At 45.6% G+C, this 6,000-nt stretch overlaps 1 protein-coding gene across 4 annotated transcripts in view; it reads right to left on the bottom strand.

The window, feature by feature from the left end:
* Window positions 1-4,323, bottom strand: part of LOC149328710 (atlastin-3-like) — a 49,785-nt gene extending 45,462 nt beyond the window's left edge. For all 4 annotated transcript variants that reach the window (XM_089559668.1, XM_089559667.1, XM_089559666.1 and 1 more), the window contains exon 1: window positions 4,267-4,323. The gene's annotated coding sequence lies outside the window, so the exon portion shown is untranslated. The remainder of the gene's footprint in view (window positions 1-4,266) is intronic.
* Window positions 4,324-6,000: the final 1,677 nt, after the last annotated feature.

The following is a 6,000-nucleotide window of genomic DNA, read 5'->3' on the forward strand; positions in this document are numbered from 1 at the left end:
GGCCGAAAAAGAAAAAAAAAACTTGCGATAACTTACACGTGCGCGCGGGCAGAAGAGATTCGGCACACAGTCTGGCACACAGTCTGGTTTTCCGGCTGGCGAAGTGGGTCTAAACATATGCATTTGTGGACACCGGGCAATGATGTCTGCCTGGTTCTCATATGCCACAGGAGTAATTACTCATTGAAATCCACCCACGCGCAGCCATACGGCTACAAAGGGAAGCTATACAGTTTTCTCAGAAACTTCGTAGTTAATTCCGCCTGGTCCGGTGTTCGAGCCTGTGATCACCACTTCACCGGAGCAGGCTGTGTGGCTGCGCTTGAGTGGATGCCATTGAGTAATTTCTCCCTTATTACTAATCTGCTCCACCTTGGGGGAGTCCCGTAAGCATTTGGTCCGTGATTTAATGCTCTAAGATACAGCTGGCACGTGGTGACGAAAACGTTACCTAACTGCTACCGAAGAGTTAAGTTTTTACTGTTGTTGTTCGAATCCTGAGATTTTGAAATACTTGTAGCCCGCCATATCATCATCATCATCAGCCTGACTACACCCACTGCAGGGCAAAGGCCTCTCCCATGTCTCTCCAATAACCCTGTCCTTTGTCAGTTGCCGCCACTGTATCCCCGCAAACTTCTTAATCTCAAGCCACGCAATTCTCCACCGGATTAAAAAAAAAAACTCCGCGTGTCGATGGAATTCCATAACCAGGCTTGGAGTGTGGCCTGATTTCGGTGACCAGAACCGACAACGCACTTCCTCACCAGAACAGGATTTGGCCACCCTGGTGTAGTACTTGGCCACAACCTTCTATGAACAAACCAATTAGCCCGCCATAAGTACCATCTAAATGCGTTTTCATAATTTCCAAAATGTCAGTCTGATCACCAGACTGAGTGCTAGGTAGGCTTACGAGCGCTTATCTCGCACCTGTCATCGGCGCACCTGTCACGTTTTCACTGATCGCTCACAGCTTTCATGGCAGAATTAATAACGCAAAGGAATGGGAGACCATACACAGAGGTGCCGTCCTTAGCATACAACGATACGCTACCCGCCTGGCAGCAGGAGCTGCGCGACTATATCGTTGCTAGTCTTCCAGCTGCCACCATGCCCCTAACCGGACGCCTGCGTGCGGACCCGTAGGGGCACTGGTCTTCTTCTGGCGGAAATAAAGTTTCTTCACCTCACCTTCCAGATGGGTGCTGTGAAAGGAGCACGTGACACACGCATCGCTGTGTGATGCGTGATTATAACGCGTGGCTCGAGCTCTTTCTGGCCTCAAAGCTTCGCTTTCGCCCGTTAGCGATCCCAAAAAAGCTTGCGCAGTGGAGACAGGAGAATGGCTCTTTCAAAATTCTAAGAATTTCTAAGGATGCTGCAGTGGTTGGCTACAAGCCTCTCAATAAACAAGGAGCTTAACAATAAACTAAAGAAGTTAACTATTCATTTGAAGTTAACCATGAAACTAGTTAGCACGTATTTCCTTCATTTTGGTGCGCTGACAATGCTATGGCGAAAAAACCGCTCATCTAGCTCCAAAAAATTACTTTCTTTAAATTGCTGATAGTTTTAGCTGAAACACTGTATTGGGGGATGTAGCCGCCTAAACACTCAGAACAGCAAAGGAAATGAACTGACGTAAACCTTGTGAGCGATGTATTTTGAATGCTTCAATCTTAGCTTTGAAAATGTAGGATGGATACAGTTGCCATGAAACGGACTGAAAGAAAATTTTAAGCAAGAAAGGATTGCACCTATAATAAGCATTGCTCATCAGGGTGAGAAATGGCTAAAAATTACTTCAGGAGCTCTGTTTCGAATTCTCGTGTAGCTAGTATATAGTGACCTGAAAGCTACGCGCTATCCATCAAAACAACGGAGTGCTAAATTGACGTTAACATGCGTGTTTCAGACGGGCAATTTTTTCCAGCCCCTGCCTTAAAGTAGCGGACACGTACATTTGCTGGCTATAAAAGATTGCGCCTTGAGCAATCGAACAACGAAGGACTTATTCACCAATTGGTTCCCTCGTATCTTTCTCCCTATTTCAGTTCCGCAGTTTCGGGTTTTCGTTTCTTTTCCGTGGATTATAGTTTATGCATGACGTCACAATGGGGAAATGAAAAGCATCGTCTTCACCTTGTGTCGCACCACAATGTAAGACACCAATGCTTATGCCTATACAGGCAATGAATTGCAATTCACTCCTCCCGGTGACGCCGCTTGTACAAGCTCTGAATATCAGTGAGGCTCTATGTGGATGAATGCGAATCTAAAATTAGTTGTATGCATTGCTTGTCTTACTACTTGTCGCTACGCCCTTTTGTGTACCAGCCTTTAGGATGCCTTTTCTACTTTACTTTACATGCGCCTCTATTCCTTCAAAGGTGAACTAAAACGAAAAATTTAGCAGTCGCTTAGTTCGTCTATGCAAGGTTATACGTAGCTATCGTAGCACCGTAGAATTATCTATGATGCTTGGAAATAGGTCACGCCGAGACGCGCAATTTACGCGAGTAAACTGTGCTGACCCACTGCTGACTTCAAAACGGTGTCCATAAACTTCTTTTTTTATAGATATCACAGTTTTGAACCGAGCAGGGAACCACTCTTTATATGAAAACTTATTATCAATAAGAGAGTGTTTTGGTGTTGGGCAAGCATGAAGATATCATGAAAGAGGCGCAGAAAAAAATTTTACACGGAACGAAAATTGCTGGCATTGTGATCAGCGCCCGTTTAAGAAATTCTATTCCGCTGTTGTCCGAAGGCTCGCTACAATACTTGCTACGAATGTATCATTAAAGGGCGCCGTCAAAACGGCATTTTTCGTAATATAGACGAGTAAGATATACATCAAAAGTGAAGCAAGCACGAATGACTCTACAGCACTTCCTACCGGCAGCTGGGAAGCTGGTGGCAAATAAAGCTTAGCCTTGGCATTCACGATATGCTAGCTGACCCATCCTTCACTGCTACGAAATTAAAGCCTATGATGGCGTTTTCTTTAATCTGTGTCCTCTATCGTCACCACTATCGTTCGCTTGGGAAACAGAGGCATTTAGTTGATAGTAATCGTAGGCTAGCGACTTTCAAATCCAAAATAAACAAATCAACTAGGTTGAAAACAGGATGCTATATACTTAAAAGAGTCCTTGCAGTGGTAGTTTCTTACACCGCACGCTAAACAGCACTCGGGTTCTGCATGCAGTATTTGCTTACGTTTTTTCTTGATATCTGAGCTTTCTTGGCGAGAATCAGTTCTGAAAGTCAGGCGCGAATGAAGACGCGGATACTTGATTGTCACTGCAGGGCAAGAGTAATGAGCGTGCCGCTACCAATAATATACAGAGATCTATACTACTAGAAAGCATGCGTGCAATCGAGTAGCCTCGCAAAAGAATCGGAGGCGTAGACTAAGATATCTTTTGATGAACTGAAGTTTTTATTGAGTTTATCTTTGTGGTCTCAAAGGTTTGTTGATAGAACTGGAAATTTATACCCCTAAAAACTACGTCATAATGAAAATCGTGCTTAACGTAGTATGTTCTAAACAGGTAATATGAAAATTCATTATGATATGTTATACACTTCTTTGCCTTCCTACCATCGCAAAATTGTAGAGTTTAGGTGGTGAGATTTAATCGCAACATTCCGGAAAATGCGTCCGTCGAAAGTTCCACATGTGCTGAGCATTGTTACTCTAAATCCAGTAGGCAACTTACCGGCCCAAGCTCATTTCTTCTTTTGTTTTGACTTGGATGCCATTAACTTACGTTTGTTTTCTGGCCCACTCGGCGATGTTTCGAAGAAAAAAGAAATATTTCTCTTCACGCACAACTCATGCTCCACTTAAAGAATGTGGCCAAAAATGTTATGCTTATTTTGTTGCCTCATTGGTATCTACGCAGGCTCTTGTTATTATGTAGTATTTGCTCCAAATATTAGCTTATCTATCCAATGTTCAGGATATATTTTGTAATTAAAGAGTAACTACCAAGCAGTACTGCATACATGAAAAGCGGACCAGTGATGGCTTCGGAAGGTGTACGCGAAAAAGTGACGACGCTCCAGTTAAGCGCACATTATTAGTGCAACCGTTTCGTCAGCAAGCAAAGAACGCAACCCAGTACAGGTGGTAGGCCCACACAAAACTCACTGAAAATGGCTCAGATTCCCTGACGCAGTGTTGGCCCATCCCACCGAACAAAGCTTCAAGATAAAATGTCACACGTTTCACACTGATTGAAAAGTGCTCACCTGTAAGCAGGAAAAGGCAAGTCTTCTTCGATGGACAGCGCCGCCGTGAATCAAGACCTGCGTATGACGAGCAGTCATTTATACAGAAACTGAGCGCGCTGCCTCCGTATCTTCCAACAGGCCCTGAGTCACCCCTATGCTGGTAACTGGCTGATAAATACAAGAGGCCGATATGCAACGACGAAGCAGTTAACGTCGTTATCGTAAAGGCGCTATAATCAATAAGGAAGCTCTCAGTCGACAGACTTGGTTGCCTTGAATCCTGCAAGAGTGCCTATCTCGAACGTATCTCACCCGGCCAGTGCAAATTCTTGAAAAGAGAAGTAGAGCTAGGATTTATGGACACAAGCGGCGCCACTCGATATTCAGACCGCGCCAGTTTTGTAGGAAACGAAACGGTTCATGGTTAACCCCTTTATGTGCAAATATTGGGGGGAGCTGGTAGGTTGCTTCTTAGGTACTGGGTTAACGAGGCAACGATTACCGCCCTCCCTACTCCACCTCTGGCCTTCCGCAACGCAGTGAAGAGCCATCCGTATCCATAGCTATCATTACCGCCATCATTACTTTACTTTATAGTTCACGTAGGTCAGAACCGCATCGACACAATTATCAGAGGTTCGCATTTCCCAGTTCAGTCATTTTATGGCGGAAGTATTACGCCGAAACATGGAAGATGGAAAACTCAGGATAGGCCCTCGATATCCGAGCTGCATGCCAGAAAGTGTGCTGAAAGTCACGCGCTTTCGCGAGGATTACTGGGAGTATTTCGCCGCCGGCGCAGCCAGTAGTAACGCTGGGCGGATTTTCGGCGCTGCATTGTCTACTACGCATGCACAGGACACAGGGGGGAGCCGGCCTCAAAAAGCTTGACGTGGCCTCATCTCCCGAGTTCTTTCCTTCCAGCATGAGAAAAAACTATCCTGACAGAAGTTTATTTTAAGCACCACTTGGGTGTGTTTTCAGGCATACTTCCATGTCCACATCGACCCAAGCTGGACACACAGCCTTTTAAGCCCATGCTCTCTGTCTCTCCACGCTCCAGAACCCCGGATTCCTTTCTGCTGAGCTGGTTTTTTTTTTCTTTTCGCAATTTCGGGGGTCAACCGGTTAATCAACTTTGCCAGTCATCATGCCTGGACCAAGATCAACCTGCTCACCTTAAAACCATTCCCACTTCACACCCTCCTCTCCGTCACCCGGCCTTCCTCCTCGAAGGGACGACCCTATTTAAACGCCGACAGTGATGGCGTTTTGCCAAGACGACAAGTCCACTTGTCGAAACGTTGGTAAGCAACCTGCGGTTTTACCCTTTCTTGTTCTCTTTGTAATTATCGAAAACTATCTGACCAACCTCTCCCTAACATAGACTCCAAGCTTTAGTCAGTGCATCTCACAAAGGCATCGCGGCGCAGCACACTGTCGATACTCGGTTTGCACCTGCCGAGTAAGTTTTTGTCCTCGCTTTGGACATGTGCGCGACAGTTTGACACACCGCAATGTGTCAGATCTGTAACCTCGGCAGCTCAAACCGCCATCGTCGTTTTGCATTAGAGTGAACGCCCCTGCAGGTGAAAAACCTCTCCTTTATCTTTTCAATCCACTCAGTCCCGTGACAGCTGCGGCCACCTAAGCCCCAAAAACTTATTAATCTCATCCAACCACATGCCTCTCTTCCATCCCCTGCTACGCTTGCCTTCTCTTGGAATCCAGTCCGTTTCCCTAAAGGAGCAT

The sequence above is a fragment of the Amblyomma mixtum genome, chromosome 9 (assembly GCF_055824585.1).
Source record: "Amblyomma mixtum isolate Tamu chromosome 9, ASM5582458v1, whole genome shotgun sequence".
NCBI classification, from domain to species: domain Eukaryota; kingdom Metazoa; phylum Arthropoda; class Arachnida; order Ixodida; family Ixodidae; genus Amblyomma; species Amblyomma mixtum.